This window comes from Symphalangus syndactylus, chromosome 6 (genome assembly GCF_028878055.3).
Source record: "Symphalangus syndactylus isolate Jambi chromosome 6, NHGRI_mSymSyn1-v2.1_pri, whole genome shotgun sequence".
NCBI lineage: Eukaryota > Metazoa > Chordata > Mammalia > Primates > Hylobatidae > Symphalangus > Symphalangus syndactylus.
Genome location: NC_072428.2, coordinates 154,209,564 through 154,225,190, shown reverse-complemented (window position 1 = coordinate 154,225,190; position 15,627 = coordinate 154,209,564).

Here is a 15,627-nt window from a genome sequence, read left to right as displayed (position 1 = left end):
CAGAACAGAAAGAAGTTTCACACAATTCTTCTGTGTAGTTTTTATTTGTAGACATTCCTTTTCCCAATATAGGCCTCTTAGCGCTCAGAATGTCCAATTGCAGTTTCTACAGAAAGAGTGTTTCAGAACGACTCAATCAAAAGTAAGGTTCAACTCTGTTAGTTGAATGCACAGAACAGAAAGAAGTTTCATACAATGCTTCTGTGTAGTTTATATTTGAACATATTCTTTTTTCCACTATTACCCACTTAGCGCTACGAATGTCCAGTTGCATTTTCTACAGACAGAGTGTTTCAAAACTGCTCAATCAAAAGTATGGTTTAACTCTGTTAGCTGAATGCTCAGATCAGAAAGAAGTTTCACAGAATGCTTCTGTGTAGTTTATATTTGAATATATTCCTTTTTCCACTACTACGCTCTTAGCGCTCCAAATGTCCAGTTGCATTTTCTACAGAAAGAGTGTTCAGATCTGCTCAATCAAAAGTATGGTTTAACTCTGTTAGCTGAATGCACAGATCAGAAAGAAGTTTCACCGAATGATTCTGTGTAGTTTATATTTGAAGACATTCCTTTTTCCACTATTACCCTCTTAGCGCTCCGAATCTCCACTTGCATTTTCTACAAAAAGAGTGTTTCATAACTGCTCAATCAAAAATATGTTTTATCTCTGTTAACTGAATTTACAGATCAGAAATAAGTTTCACAGAATGCATCTGTGTAGTTTTATTTGAAGATATTCTTTTTCCCAATGTAGGCCTCTTAGCGCTTAGCATGTCCAATTGCAGTTTCTACAGAAAGAGTGTTTCAGAACGGCTCAATCAAAAGTAAGGTTCAACTCTGTTAGTTGAATGCACAGAAAAGAAAGAAGTTTCATAGAATGCTACTGTGTAGTTTATATTTGCATATATTCCTTTTTCCACTATTACCCTCTTAGCGCTCCGAATGTCCACTTGCATTTTCTACAGAAAGAGTGTTCAGAACTGCGCAATCAAAAGTATGGTTTAACTCTGTTAGCTTAATGAACATATCAGAAATAAGTTTCACACAATGCTTCTGTGTAGTTTTTATTTGAAGATATTATTTTTCCCAATAGAGGCCTCTTAGCGCTCAGAATGTCCAATTGCAGTTTCTACAGAAAGAGTGTTTCAGAAAGGCTCAATCAAAAGTAAGGTTCAACTCTGTTAGTTGAATGCACAGAACAGAAAGAAGTTTCATACAATGCTTCTGTGTAGTTTATATTTGAACATATTCTTTTTTCCACTATTACCCACTTAGCGCTACGAATGTCCAGTTGCATTTTCTACAGACAGAGTGTTTCAAAACTGCTCAACCAAAAGTATGGTTTAACTCTGTTAGCTGAATGCTCAGATCAGAAAGAAGTTTCACAGAATGCTTCTGTGTAGTTTATATTTGAATATATTCCTTATTCCACGACTACTCTCTTAGCGCTCCAAATGTCCAGTTGCATTTTCTACAGAAAGAGTGTTCAGATCTGCTCAATCAAAAGTATGGTTTAACTCTGTTAGCTGAATGCACAGATCAGAAAGAAGTTTCACAGAATGATTCTGTGTAGTTTATATTTGGAGACATTCCTTTTTCCACTATTACCCTCTTAGCGCTCCGAATCTCCACTTGCATTTTCTACAGAAAGAGTGTTTCAGAACGGCTCAATCAAAACTAAGGTTCAACTCTTTTAGTTGAACAAACAGAACAGAAAGAAGTTTCACACTATTCTTCTGTGTAGTTTTTATTTGTAGACATTCCTTTTCCCAATATAGGCCTCTTAGCGCTCAGAATGTCCAATTGCAGTTTCTACAGAAAGAGTGTTTCAGAACGGCTCAATCAAAAGTAAGGTTCAACTCTGTTAGTTGAATGCACAGAACAGAAAGAAGTTTCATACAATGCTTCTGTGTAGTTTATATTTGAACATATTCTTTTTTCCACTATTACCCAATTAGCGCTACGAATGTCCAGTTGCATTTTCTACAGACAGAGTGTTTCAAAACTGCTCAATCAAAAGTATGGTTTAACTCTGTTAGCTGAATGCTCAGATCAGAAAGAAGTTTCACAGAATGCTTCTGTGTAGTTTATATTTGAATATATTCCTTTTTCCACTACTACGCTCTTAGCGCTCCAAATGTCCAGTTGCATTTTCTACAGAAAGAGTGTTCAGATCTGCTCAATCAAAAGTATGGTTTAACTCTGTTAGCTGAATGCACAGATCAGAAAGAAGTTTCACCGAATGATTCTGTGTAGTTTATAATTGAAGACATTCCTTTTTCCACTATTACCCTCTTAGCGCTCCGAATCTCCACTTGCATTTTCTACAAAAAGAGTGTTTCATAACTGCTCAATCAAAAATATATTTTATCTCTGTTAACTGAATTTACAGATCAGAAATAAGTTTCACAGAATGCATCTGTGTAGTTTTTATTTGAAGATATTCTTTTTCCCAATGTAGGCCTCTTAGCGCTTAGCATGTCCAATTGCAGTTTCTACAGAAAGAGTGTTTCAGAACGGCTCAATCAAAAGTAAGGTTCAACTCTGTTAGTTGAATGCACAGAAAAGAAAGAAGTTTCATAGAATGCTACTGTGTAGTTTATATTTGCATATATTCCTTTTTCCACTATTACCCTCTTAGCGCTCCGAATGTCCACTTGCATTTTCTACAGAAAGAGTGTTCAGAACTGCGCAATCAAAAGTATGGTTTAACTCTGTTAGCTTAATGAACATATCAGAAATAAGTTTCACACAATGCTTCTGTGTATTTTTTATTTGAAGATATTATTTTTCCCAATAGAGGCCTCTTAGCGCTCAGAATGTCCAATTGCAGTTTCTACAGAAAGAGTGTTTCAGAAAGGCTCAATCAAAAGTAAGGTTCAACTCTGTTAGTTGAATGCACAGAACAGAAAGAAGTTTCATACAATGCTTCTGTGTAGTTTATATTTGAACATATTCTTTTTTCCACTATTACCCACTTAGCGCTACGAATGTCCAGTTGCATTTTCTACAGACAGAGTGTTTCAAAACTGCTCAACCAAAAGTATGGTTTAACTCTGTTAGCTGAATGCTCAGATCAGAAAGAAGTTTCACAGAATGCTTCTGTGTAGTTTATATTTGAATATATTCCTTTTTCCACGACTACTCTCTTAGCGCTCCAAATGTCCAGTTGCATTTTCTACAGAAAGAGTGTTCAGATCTGCTCAATCAAAAGTATGGTTTAACTCTGTTAGCTGAATGCACAGATCAGAAAGAAGTTTCACAGAATGATTCTGTGTAGTTTATATTTGGAGACATTCCTTTTTCCACTATTACCCTCTTAGCGCTCCGAATCTCCACTTGCATTTTCTACAGAAAGAGTGTTTCAGAACGGCTCAATCAAAACAAAGGTTCAACTCTTTTTGTTGAACAAACAGAACAGAAAGAAGTTTCACACTATTCTTCTGTGTAGTTTTTATTTGTAGACATTCCTTTTCCCAATATAGGCCTCTTAGCGCTCAGAATGTCCAATTGCAGTTTCTACAGAAAGAGTGTTTCAGAACGGCTCAATCAAAAGTAAGGTTCAACTCTGTTAGTTGAATGCACAGAACAGAAAGAAGTTTCATACAATGCTTCTGTGTAGTTTATATTTGAACATATTCTTTTTTCCACTATTACCCAATTAGCGCTACGAATGTCCAGTTGCATTTTCTACAGACAGAGTGTTTCAAAACTGCTCAATCAAAAGTATGGTTTAACTCTGTTAGCTGAATGCTCAGATCAGAAAGAAGTTTCACAGAATGCTTCTGTGTAGTTTATATTTGAATATATTCCTTTTTCCACTACTACGCTCTTAGCGCTCCAAATTTCCAGTTGCATTTTCTACAGAAAGAGTGTTCAGATCTGCTCAATCAAAAGTATGGTTTAACTCTGTTAGCTGAATGCACAGATCAGAAATAAGTTACACTGAATGATTCTGTGTAGTTTATATTTGAAGACATTCCTTTTTCCACTATTACCCTCTTAGCGCTCCGAATCTCCACTTGCATTTTCTACAAAAAGAGTGTTTCATAACTGCTCAATCAAAAATATGTTTTATCTCTGTTAACTGAATTTACAGATCAGAAATAAGTTTCACAGAATGCATCTGTGTAGTTTTTATTTGAAGATATTCTTTTTCCCAATGTAGGCCTCTTAGCGCTTAGCATGTCCAATTGCAGTTTCTACAGAAAGAGTGTTTCAGAACGGCTCAATCAAAAGTAAGGTTCAACTCTGTTAGTTGAATGCACAGAACAGAAAGAAGTTTCACAGAATTCTACTGTGTAGTTTATATTTGAATATATTCCTTTTTCCACTATTACCCTCTTAGGGCTCCGAATGTCCACTTGCATTTTCTACAGAAAGAGTGTTCAGAACTGCGCAATCAAAAGTATGGTTTAACTCTGTTAGCTTAATGAACATATCAGAAATAAGTTTCACACAATGCTTCTGTGTAGTTTTTATTTGAAGATATTATTTTTCCCAATATAGGCCTTTTAGCGCTCAGAATGTCCAATTGCAGTTTCTACAGAAAGATTGTTTCAGAAAGGCTCAATCAAAAGTAAGGTTCAACTCTGTTAGTTGAATGCACAGAAAAGAAAGAAGTTTCATAGAATGCTACTGTGTAGTTTATATTTGCATATATTCCTTTTTCCACTATTACCCTCTTAGCGCTCCGAATGTCCACTTGCATTTTCTACAGAAAGAGTGTTCAGAACTGCGCAATCAAAAGTATGGTTTAACTCTGTTAGCTTAATGAACATATCAGAAATAAGTTTCACACAATGCTTCTGTGTAGTTTTTATTTGAAGATATTATTTTTCCCAATAGAGGCCTCTTAGCGCTCAGAATGTCCAATTGCAGTTTCTACAGAAAGAGTGTTTCAGAAAGGCTCAATCAAAAGTAAGGTTCAACTCTGTTAGTTGAATGCACAGAACAGAAAGAAGTTTCATACAATGCTTCTGTGTAGTTTATATTTGAACATATTCTTTTTTCCACTATTACCCACTTAGCGCTACGAATGTCCAGTTGCATTTTCTAGAGACAGAGTGTTTCAAAACTGCTCAACCAAAAGTATGGTTTAACTCTGTTAGCTGAATGCTCAGATCAGAAAGAAGTTTCACAGAATGCTTCTGTGTAGTTTATATTTGAATATATTCCTTTTTCCACGACTACTCTCTTAGCGCTCCAAATGTCCAGTTGCATTTTCTACAGAAAGAGTGTTCAGATCTGCTCAATCAAAAGTATGGTTTAACTCTGTTAGCTGAATGCACAGATCAGAAAGAAGTTTCACAGAATGATTCTGTGTAGTTTATATTTGGAGACATTCCTTTTTCCACTATTACCCTCTTAGCGCTCCGAATCTCCACTTGCATTTTCTACAGAAAGAGTGTTTCAGAACGGCTCAATCAAAACTAAGGTTCAACTCTTTTAGTTGAACAAACAGAACAGAAAGAAGTTTCACACTATTCTTCTGTGTAGTTTTTATTTGTAGACATTCCTTTTCCCAATATAGGCCTCTTAGCGCTCAGAATGTCCAATTGCAGTTTCTACAGAAAGAGTGTTTCAGAACGGCTCAATCAAAAGTAAGGTTCAACTCTGTTAGTTGAATGCACAGAACAGAAAGAAGTTTCATACAATGCTTCTGTGTAGTTTATATTTGAACATATTCTTTTTTCCACTATTACCCAATTAGCGCTACGAATGTCCAGTTGCATTTTCTACAGACAGAGTGTTTCAAAACTGCTCAATCAAAAGTATGGTTTAACTCTGTTAGCTGAATGCTCAGATCAGAAAGAAGTTTCACAGAATGCTTCTGTGTAGTTTATATTTGAATATATTCCTTTTTCCACTACTACGCTCTTAGCGCTCCAAATTTCCAGTTGCATTTTCTACAGAAAGAGTGTTCAGATCTGCTCAATCAAAAGTATGGTTTAATTCTGTTAGCTGAATGCACAGATCAGAAAGAAGTTTCACTGAATGATTCTGTGTAGTTTATATTTGAAGACATTCCTTTTTCCACTATTACCCTCTTAGCGCTCCGAATCTCCACTTGCATTTTCTACAAAAAGAGTGTTTCATAACTGCTCAATCAAAAATATGTTTTATCTCTGTTAACTGAATTTACAGATCAGAAATAAGTTTCACAGAATGCATCTGTGTAGTTTTTATTTGAAGATATTCTTTTTCCCAATGTAGGCCTCTTAGCGCTTAGCATGTCCAATTGCAGTTTCTACAGAAAGAGTGTTTCAGAACGGCTCAATCAAAAGTAAGGTTCAACTCTGTTAGTTGAATGCACAGAACAGAAAGAAGTTTCACAGAATTCTACTGTGTAGTTTATATTTGAATATATTCCTTTTTCCACTATTACCCTCTTAGGGCTCCGAATGTCCACTTGCATTTTCTACAGAAAGAGTGTTCAGAACTGCGCAATCAAAAGTATGGTTTAACTCTGTTAGCTTAATGAACATATCAGAAATAAGTTTCACACAATGCTTCTGTGTAGTTTTTATTTGAAGATATTATTTTTCCCAATATAGGCCTCTTAGCGCACAGAATGTCCAATTGCAGTTTCTACAGAAAGAGTGTTTCAGAAAGGCTCAATCAAAAGTAAGGTTCAACTCTGTTAGTTGAATGCACAGAACAGAAAGTAGTTTCATACAATGCTTCTGTGTAGTTTATATTTGAACATATTCTTTTTTCCACTATTACCCACTTAGCGCTACGAATGTCAAGTTGCATTTTCTACAGACAGAGTGTTTCAAAACTGCTCAATCAAAAGTATGGTTTAACTCTGTTAGCTGAATGCTCAGATCAGAATGAAGTTTCACAGAATGCTTCTGTGTAGTTTATATTTGAATATATTCCTTTTTCCACTACTACTCTCTTAGCGCTCCAAATGTCCAGTTGCATTTTCTACAGAAAGAGTGTTCAGATCTGCTCAATCAAAAGTAGGGTTTAACTCTGTTAGCTGAATGCACAGATCAGAAAGAAGTTTCACAGAATGATTCTGTGTAGTTTATATTTGGAGACATTCCTTTTTCCACTATTACCCTCTTAGCGCTCCGAATCTCCACTTGCATTTTCTACAGAAAGAGTGTTTCAGAACGGCTCAAACAAAACTAAGGTTCAACTCTTTTAGTTGAACACACAGAACAGAAAGAAGTTTCACACAATTCTTCTGTGTAGTTTTTATTTGTAGACATTCATTTTCCCAATATAGGCCTCTTAGCGCTCAGAATGTCCAATTGCAGTTTCTACAGAAAGAGTGTTTCAGAACGGCTCAATCAAAACTAAGGTTCAACTCTGTTAGTTGAATGCACAGAACAGAAAGAAGTTTCATACAATGCTTATGTGTAGTTTATATTTGAACATATTCTTTTTTCCACTATTACCCACTTAGCGCTACGAATGTCCAGTTGCATTTTCTACAGACAGAGTGTTTCAAAACTGCTCAATCAAAAGTATGGTTTAACTCTGTTAGCTGAATGCTCAGATCAGAAAGAAGTTTCACAGAATGCTTCTGTGTAGTTTATATTTGAATATATTCCTTTTTCCACTACTACGCTCTTAGCGCTCCAAATGTCCAGTTGCATTTTCTACAGAAAGAGTGTTCAGATCTGCTCAATCAAAAGTATGGTTTAACTCTGTTAGCTGAATGCACAGATCAGAAAGAAGTTTCACCGAATGATTCTGTGTAGTTTATATTTGAAGACATTCCTTTTTCCACTATTACCCACTTAGCGCTCCGAATCTCCACTTGCGTTTTCTACAAAAAGAGTGTTTCATAACTGCTCAATCAAAAATATGTTTTATCTCTGTTAACTGAATTTACAGATCAGAAATAAGTTTCATAGAATGCATCTGTGTAGTTTTTATTTGAAGATATTCTTTTTCCCAATGTAGGCCTCTTAGCGCTTAGCATGTCCAATTGCAGTTTCTACAGAAAGAGTGTTTCAGAACGGCTCAATCAAAAGTAAGGTTCAACTCTGTTAGTTGAATGCACAGAACAGAAAGAATTTTCACTGAATGCTACTGTGTAGTTTATATTTGAATATATTCCTTTTTCCACTATTACCCTCTTAGCGCTCCGAATGTCCACTTGCATTTTCTACAGAAAGAGTGTTCAGAACTGCGCAATCAAAAGTATGGTTTAACTCTGTTAGCTTAATGAACATATCAGAAATAAGTTTCACACAATGCTTCTGTGTAGTTTTTATTTGAAGATATTATTTTTCCCAATAGAGGCCTCTTAGCGCTCAGAATGTCCAATTGCAGTTTCTACAGAAAGAGTGTTTCAGAAAGGCTCAATCAAAAGTAAGGTTCAACTCTGTTAGTTGAATGCACAGAACAGAAAGAAGTTTCATACAATGCTTCTGTGTAGTTTATATTTGAACATATTCTTTTTTCCACTATTACCCACTTAGCGCTACGAATGTCCAGTTGCATTTTCTACAGACAGAGTGTTTCAAAACTGCTCAATCAAAAGTATGGTTTAACTCTGTTATCTGAATGCTCAGATCAGAAAGAAGTTTCACAGAATGCTTCTGTGTAGTTTATATTTGAATATATTCCTTTTTCCACTACTACTCTCTTAGCGCTCCAAATGTCCAGTTGCATTTTCTACAGAAAGAGTGTTCAGATCTGCTCAATCAAAAGTATGGTTTAACTCTGTTAGCTGAATGCACAGATCAGAAAGAAGTTTCTCAGAATGATTCTGTGTAGTTTATATTTGGAGACATTCCTTTTTCCACTATTACCCTCTTAGCGCTCCGAATCTCCACTTGCATTTTCTACAGAAAGAGTGTTTCAGAACGGCTCAATCAAAACTAAGGTTCAACCCTTTTAGTTGAACACACAGAACAGAAAGAAGTTTCACACAATTCTTCTGTGTAGTTTCTATTTGTAGACATTCCTTTTCCCAATATAGGCCTCTCAGCGCTCAGAATGTCCAATTGCAGTTTCTACAGAAAGAGTGTTTCAGAAAGGCTCAATCAAAAGTAAGGTTCAACTCTGTTAGTTGAATGCACAGAACAGAAAGAATTTTCATACAATGCTTCTGTGTAGTTTATATTTGAACATATTCTTTTTTCCACTATTACCCACTTAGCGCTACGAATGTCCAGTTGCATTTTCTACAGACAGAGTGTTTCAAAACTGCTCAATCAAAAGTATGGTTTAACACTGTTAGCTGAATGCTCAGATCAGAAAGAAATTTCACAGAATGCTTCTGTGTAGTTTATATTTGAATATATTCCTTTTTCCACTACTACGCTCTTAGCGCTCCAAATGTCCAGTTGCATTTTCTACAGAAAGAGTGTTCAGATCTGCTCAATCAAAAGTATGGTTTAACTCTGTTAGCTGAATGCACAGATCAGAAAGAAGTTTCACCGAATGATTCTGTGTAGTTTGTATTTGAAGACATTCCTTTTTCCACTATTACACTCTTAGCGCTCCGAATCTGCACTTGCATTTTCTACAAAAAGAGTGTTTCATAACTGCTCAATCAAAAATATGTTTTATCTCTGTTAACTGAATTTACAGATCAGAAATAAGTTTCACAGAATGCATGTGTGTAGTTTTTATTTGAAGATATTCTTTTTCCCAATGTAGGCCTCTTAGCGCTTAGCATGTCCAATTGCAGTTTCTACAGAAAGAGTGTTTCAGAACGGCTCAATCAAAAGTAAGGATCAACTCTGTTAGTTGAATGCACAGAACAGAAAGAATTTTCACTGAATGCTACTGTGTAGTTTATATTTGAATATATTCCTTTTTCCACTATTACCCTCTTAGCTCACCGAATGTCCACTTGCATTTTCTACAGAAAGAGTGTTCAGAACTGCGCAATCAAAAGTATGGTTTAACTCTGTTAGCTTAATGAATATATCAGAAATATGTTTCACACAATGCTTCTGTGTAGTTTTTATTTGAAGATATTATTTTTCCCAATATAGGCCTCTTAGCGCACAGAATGTCCAATTGCAGTTTCTACAGAAAGAGTGTTTCAGAAAGGCTCAATCAAAAGTAAGGTTCAACTCTGTTAGTTGAATGCACAGAACAGAAAGTAGTTTCATACAATGCTTCTGTGTAGTTTATATTTGAACATATTCTTTTTTCCACTATTACCCACTTAGCGCTACGAATGTCCAGTTGCATTTTCTACAGACAGAGTGTTTCAAAACTGCTCAATCAAAAGTATGGTTTAACTCTGTTAGCTGAATGCTCAGATCAGAATGAAGTTTCACAGAATGCTTCTGTGTAGTTTATATTTGAATATATTCCTTTTTCCACTACTACTCTCTTAGCGCTCCAAATGTCCAGTTGCATTTTCTACAGAAAGAGTGTTCAGATCTGCTCAATCAAAAGTACGGTTTAACACTGTTAGCTGAATGCACATATCAGAAAGAAGTTTCACAGAATGATTCTGTGTAGTTTATATTTGGAGACATTCCTTTTTCCACTATTACCCTCTTAGCGCTCCGAATATCCACTTGCATTTTCTACAGAAAGAGTGTTTCAGAACGGCTCAAACAAAACTAAGGTTCAACTCTTTTAGTTGAACACACAGAACAGAAAGAAGTTTCACACAATTCTTCTGTGTAGTTTTTATTTGTAGACATTCATTTTCCCAATATAGGCCTCTTAGCGCTCAGAATGTCCAATTGCAGTTTCTACAGAAAGAGTGTTTCAGAACGGCTCAATCAAAACTAAGGTTCAACTCTGTTAGTTGAATGCACAGAACAGAAAGAAGTTTCATACAATGCTTCTGTGTAGTTTATATTTGAACATATTCTTTTTTCCACTATTACCCACTTAGCGCTACGAATGTCCAGTTGCATTTTCGACAGACAGAGTGTTTCAAAACTGCTCAATCAAAAGTATGGTTTAACTCTGTTAGCTGAATGCTCAGATCAGAAAGAAGTTTCACAGAATGCTTCTGTGTAGTTTATATTTGAATATATTCCTTTTTCCACTACTACGCTCTTAGCGCTCCAAATGTCCAGTTGCATTTTCTACAGAAAGAGTGTTCAGATCTGCTCAATCAAAAGTATGGTTTAACTCTGTTAGCTGAATGCACAGATCAGAAAGAAGTTTCACCGAATGATTCTGTGTAGTTTATATTTGAAGACATTCCTTTTTCCACTATTACCCTCTTAGCACTCCGAATCTCCACTTGCGTTTTCTACAAAAAGAGTGTTTCATAACTGCTCAATCAAAAATATGTTTTATCTCTGTTAACTGAATTTACAGATCAGAAATAAGTTTCACAGAATGCATCTGTGTAGTTTTTATTTGAAGATATTCTTTTTCCCAATATAGGCCTCTTAGCGCTTATCATGTCCAATTGCAGTTTCTACAGAAAGAGTGTTTCAGAACGGCTCAATCAAAAGTAAGGTTCAACTCTGTTAGTTGAATGCACAGAACAGAAAGAATTTTCACTGAATGCTACTGTGTAGTTTATATTTGAATATATTCCTTTTTCCACTATTACCCTCTTAGCGCTCCGAATGTCCACTTGCATTTTCTACAGAAAGAGTGTTCAGAACTGCGCAATCAAAAGTATGGTTTAACTCTGTTAGCTTAATGAACATATCAGAAATAAGTTTCACACAATGCTTCTGTGTAGTTTTTATTTGAAGATATTATTTTTCCCAATAGAGGCCTCTTAGCGCTCAGAATGTCCAATTGCAGTTTCTACAGAAAGAGTGTTTCAGAAAGGCTCAATCAAAAGTAAGGTTCAACTCTGTTAGTTGAATGCACAGAACAGAAAGAAGTTTCATACAATGCTTCTGTGTAGTTTATATTTGAACATATTCTTTTTTCCACTATTACCCACTTAGCGCTACGAATGTCCAGTTGCATTTTCTACAGACAGAGTGTTTCAAAACTGCTCAATCAAAAGTATGGTTTAACTCTGTTATCTGAATGCTCAGATCAGAAAGAAGTTTCACAGAATGCTTCTGTGTAGTTTATATTTGAATATATTCCTTTTTCCACTACTACTCTCTTAGCGCTCCAAATGTCCAGTTGCATTTTCTACAGAAAGAGTGTTCAGATCTGCTCAATCAAAAGTATGGTTTAACTCTGTTAGCTGAATGCACAGATCAGAAAGAAGTTTCTCAGAATGATTCTGTGTAGTTTATATTTGGAGACATTCCTTTTTCCACTATTACCCTCTTAGCGCTCCGAATCTCCACTTGCATTTTCTACAGAAAGAGTGTTTCAGAACGGCTCAATCAAAACTAAGGTTCAACCCTTTTAGTTGAACACACAGAACAGAAAGAAGTTTCACACAATTCTTCTGTGTAGTTTTTATTTGTAGACATTCCTTTTCCCAATATAGGCCTCTCAGCGCTCAGAATGTCCAATTGCAGTTTCTACAGAAAGAGTGTTTCAGAACGGCTCATTCAAAAGTAAGGTTCAACTCTGTTAGTTGAATGCACAGAACAGAAAGAATTTTCATACAATGCTTCTGTGTAGTTTATATTTGAACATATTCTTTTTTCCACTATTACCCACTTAGCGCTACGAATGTCCAGTTGCATTTTCTACAGACAGAGTGTTTCAAAACTGCTCAATCAAAAGTATGGTTTAACACTGTTAGCTGAATGCTCAGATCAGAAAGAAGTTTCACAGAATGCTTCTGTGTAGTTTATATTTGAATATATTCCTTTTTCCACTACTACGCTCTTAGCGCTCCAAATGTCCAGTTGCATTTTCTACAGAAAGAGTGTTCAGATCTGCTCAATCAAAAGTATGGTTTAACTCTGTTAGCTGAATGCACAGATCAGAAAGAAGTTTCACCGAATGATTCTGTGTAGTTTGTATTTGAAGACATTCCTTTTTCCACTATTACACTCTTAGCGCTCCGAATCTCCACTTGCATTTTCTACAAAAAGAGTGTTTCATAACTGCTCAATCAAAAATATGTTTTATCTCTGTTAACTGAATTTACAGATCAGAAATAAGTTTCACAGAATGCATGTGTGTAGTTTTTATTTGAAGATATTCTTTTTCCCAATGTAGGCCTCTTAGCGCTTAGCATGTCCAATTGCAGTTTCTACAGAAAGAGTGTTTCAGAACGGCTCAATCAAAAGTAAGGTTCAACTCTGTTAGTTGAATGCACAGAACAGAAAGAATTTTCACTGAATGCTACTGTGTAGTTTATATTTGAATATATTCCTTTTTCCACTATTACCCTCTTAGCTCACCGAATGTCCACTTGCATTTTCTACAGAAAGAGTGTTCAGAACTGCGCAATCAAAAGTATGGTTTAACTCTGTTAGCTTAATGAACATATCAGAAATAAGTTTCACACAATGCTTCTGTGTAGTTTTTATTTGAAGATATTATTTTTCCCAATATAGGCCTCTTAGCGCACAGAATGTCCAATTGCAGTTTCTACAGAAAGAGTGTTTCAGAAAGGCTCAATCAAAAGTAAGGTTCAACTCTGTTAGTTGAATGCACAGAACAGAAAGTAGTTTCATACAATGCTTCTGTGTAGTTTATATTTGAACATATTCTTTTTTCCACTATTACCCACTTAGCGCTACGAATGTCAAGTTGCATTTTCTACAGACAGAGTGTTTCAAAACTGCTCAATCAAAAGTATGGTTTAACTCTGTTAGCTGAATGCTCAGATCAGAATGAAGTTTCACAGAATGCTTCTGTGTAGTTTATATTTGAATATATTCCTTTTTCCACTACTACTCTCTTAGCGCTCCAAATGTCCAGTTGCATTTTCTACAGAAAGAGTGTTCAGATCTGCTCAATCAAAAGTAGGGTTTAACTCTGTTAGCTGAATGCACAGATCAGAAAGAAGTTTCACAGAATGATTCTGTGTAGTTTATATTTGGAGACATTCCTTTTTCCACTATTACCCTCTTAGCGCTCCGAATCTCCACTTGCATTTTCTACAGAAAGAGTGTTTCAGAACGGCTCAAACAAAACTAAGGTTCAACTCTTTTAGTTGAACACACAGAACAGAAAGAAGTTTCACACAATTCTTCTGTGTAGTTTTTATTTGTAGACATTCATTTTCCCAATATAGGCCTCTTAGCGCTCAGAATGTCCAATTGCAGTTTCTACAGAAAGAGTGTTTCAGAACGGCTCAATCAAAACTAAGGTTCAACTCTGTTAGTTGAATGCACAGAACAGAAAGAAGTTTCATACAATGCTTATGTGTAGTTTATATTTGAACATATTCTTTTTTCCACTATTACCCACTTAGCGCTACGAATGTCCAGTTGCATTTTCTACAGACAGAGTGTTTCAAAACTGCTCAATCAAAAGTATGGTTTAACTCTGTTAGCTGAATGCTCAGATCAGAAAGAAGTTTCACAGAATGCTTCTGTGTAGTTTATATTTGAATATATTCCTTTTTCCACTACTACGCTCTTAGCGCTCCAAATGTCCAGTTGCATTTTCTACAGAAAGAGTGTTCAGATCTGCTCAATCAAAAGTATGGTTTAACTCTGTTAGCTGAATGCACAGATCAGAAAGAAGTTTCACCGAATGATTCTGTGTAGTTTATATTTGAAGACATTCCTTTTTCCACTATTACCCACTTAGCGCTCCGAATCTCCACTTGCGTTTTCTACAAAAAGAGTGTTTCATAACTGCTCAATCAAAAATATGTTTTATCTCTGTTAACTGAATTTACAGATCAGAAATAAGTTTCATAGAATGCATCTGTGTAGTTTTTATTTGAAGATATTCTTTTTCCCAATGTAGGCCTCTTAGCGCTTAGCATGTCCAATTGCAGTTTCTACAGAAAGAGTGTTTCAGAACGGCTCAATCAAAAGTAAGGTTCAACTCTGTTAGTTGAATGCACAGAACAGAAAGAATTTTCACTGAATGCTACTGTGTAGTTTATATTTGAATATATTCCTTTTTCCACTATTACCCTCTTAGCGCTCCGAATGTCCACTTGCATTTTCTACAGAAAGAGTGTTCAGAACTGCGCAATCAAAAGTATGGTTTAACTCTGTTAGCTTAATGAACATATCAGAAATAAGTTTCACACAATGCTTCTGTGTAGTTTTTATTTGAAGATATTATTTTTCCCAATAGAGGCCTCTTAGCGCTCAGAATGTCCAATTGCAGTTTCTACAGAAAGAGTGTTTCAGAAAGGCTCAATCAAAAGTAAGGTTCAACTCTGTTAGTTGAATGCACAGAACAGAAAGAAGTTTCATACAATGCTTCTGTGTAGTTTATATTTGAACATATTCTTTTTTCCACTATTACCCACTTAGCGCTACGAATGTCCAGTTGCATTTTCTACAGACAGAGTGTTTCAAAACTGCTCAATCAAAAGTATGGTTTAACTCTGTTATCTGAATGCTCAGATCAGAAAGAAGTTTCACAGAATGCTTCTGTGTAGTTTATATTTGAATATATTCCTTTTTCCACTACTACTCTCTTAGCGCTCCAAATGTCCAGTTGCATTTTCTACAGAAAGAGTGTTCAGATCTGCTCAATCAAAAGTATGGTTTAACTCTGTTAGCTGAATGCACAGATCAGAAAGAAGTTTCTCAGAATGATTCTGTGTAGTTTATATTTGGAGACATTCCTTTTTCCACTATTACCCTCTTAGCGCTCCGAATCTCC